Below are 2,212 nucleotides of genomic sequence, written 5' to 3'. Positions count from 1 at the left end.
TCTTCATCTTTTCATAGCATCTGACCACACGGCACTGTCGCTATAGCAACACTGGGAGCTGTAGTCCAAACGTGTTAGACACACACAAACATCACACCTCTCTAATCAAATTCAGAACTTTCCACTCCCATCGGTGCTTTCTCTCACCCTAATTTGCCTTTTTTTGTTTTTGTTTTCTGGGCCATAATGTCTCAATGCAAAATTTCAAATTTTCCGATATAAAGCAATTATGAGAAACAAAGTCACAAGATGTGAGATTTACGATCGCATTGTGATATAGTCACTATGCAACTTAAGTCAAAATTAATAAAGTTGCAATTGCAAGATTTAAAGTCACATTGTGAGATAAAAATTCACAATTATGATAGTCGCATTAGTACGATTTAAAATGTCCTTTTATGTTGAGACAATAATGAGCCTCCATATATAGACCTTATGCGCCAGAGAAACAAGCACGCAGCCATCTTTAGAATTTGATGTTTGAACTTTGTTTTTTGCGGTAGGTCTATTTATGGCATCGCTGTTGAAGAGTAATTAGCTGCTGAAGTGGATTTACTTAATGTACAGTTAAAGGACAATTCCGGTATTTAACACTTTGAGTCTATTTTGTAGTTTGTTTTGGATGAACAAGAGTGGTGGACAAAGAAATTTTGACAATGGTTCCTGTCTCGACTTTTTGACTATTTTAGATTTGCCCATGACCGCTTTAGAATGGGAGTCAATGGCCATGCACAAACATGCCCTTAAAACAACCCTTAACGTTCGTTTTCAAAACTGTGCAACTCACCGAGTGGTTAGTGGTGTTCGTTGATGTTCCAAAACAAGTAGCGTAGCGAAATACAGTTTCTGTCGTGTTTTATTTGGCATTTTATAAAATCCCATTGATTTCCGTTGGAGGACTCATTGCTCGTTGATATTACTGCGCTACCGGAAACGGTACATTTGAACGAACTTGAGCGCGCAGAAGACCCGTTTTTAAGAAGTTTTAAGACATTACATTTAAAGTTCGGGAATTTTAGACTTTTTAAAACCCCAAGGGAACCCTATCAGATGTTCAAGCTAAACTAGTCATACAAATAAAATATCATTTTATGTTGTTTAGCTTACCCTAAGGTCTTCTTCGTCTAGCGTTGGTCCACTGAGCGTCAGTACTGCTGCCCTTTTCAGATAGAGTTTCTTCTGAGACTTTTTTCGAGAACCTGTAGATTTAACATAGTCCTCGTCCCGAAAGTGAAATGCACAAACACGATGGTCAGCTTTTCGAAGAACATCTAAAGGGGTGTTTATGTCAAACCCGAGGAATGAAAGCCACAACTTTAGTCGTTCAGGGTTGTGGAAAGGAATCCGATGACAACTCCTATTTTTAGGGATTTTACCGCAGTTTCTGACCGCACAAATTTTTACCATATTGGATGGCTCAGTGACCAGTGCAATGTTGAGGCCTTGGGTACGAAGTTGAACTCGACTGTGACTGTCCCGCGAGACCTTTTTTTACTCTATGCGCTAGACACGTTATCGCCATCAAGTGGTCGGGAGTGTGCCAAAGCTTCAGACTCAAATATCGAGCGGAAGTTTATACGCGGTTGTGAGGTATCTGAAAAAATAGTTCCACTATAGAAAAATAAACGGATTGAAATCATACATTGCGCCGATATATTTGTTTTTAATCATCAACGAACACCACTAACCACTCGGTGAGTTGCACAGTTTTGAAAACGAACGTTAAGGGTTGTTTTAAGGACATGTTTGTGCATGGCCATAGACTCCCATTCTAAAGCGGTCATGGGCAATTCTAAAATAGTCAAAAAGTCGAGACAGGAACCATTGTCAAAATTTCTTTGTCCACCACTCTTGTTCATCCAAAACAAACTACAAAATAGACTCAAAGTGTTAAATACCGGAATTGTCCTTTAACGAAAGTTATCATGAGCATTAATGTTTGTAGCGGATGGAATAACAAATGTTAGTAAACGGGGAAGATTTCAAAACGAGCGGTTCATTCATAAATCCATAAGATCTTACCTTCATGCTGTGGAAATACAAACCGGAAGCGGGGCTATACATAAGGGTCTATTAGTTGTCTTCTAAAAATTCAAAGCTTTAATTTAAACATATTCTGATGACCAAAAGCCTGTTTGTTGTTACAATTTTCTCTGCTCTCCCCCTTTTTTTGACTCCAATATGTTATTTCAATGCTATCTCACGACCAATT

General features: G+C 38.6%; 1 long non-coding RNA gene across 1 annotated transcript; it reads left to right on the top strand.

The window, feature by feature from the left end:
* Nucleotides 1-568: 568 nt before the first annotated feature.
* LOC309495359 lies at nucleotides 569-1,614 on the top strand. Its single transcript, XR_014204630.1, has 2 exons — nucleotides 569-936; nucleotides 1,573-1,614. It is a non-coding gene; the product is annotated as an uncharacterized lncRNA (long non-coding RNA).
* Nucleotides 1,615-2,212: the final 598 nt, after the last annotated feature.

The sequence above is a fragment of the Leuciscus leuciscus genome (assembly GCF_965113295.1).
Source record: "Leuciscus leuciscus genome assembly, chromosome: 3".
Lineage (NCBI taxonomy): Eukaryota > Metazoa > Chordata > Actinopteri > Cypriniformes > Leuciscidae > Leuciscus > Leuciscus leuciscus.
Note: the sequence above shows the minus strand (reverse complement) of the source record. Positions and strands in the feature narration are given on the sequence as shown.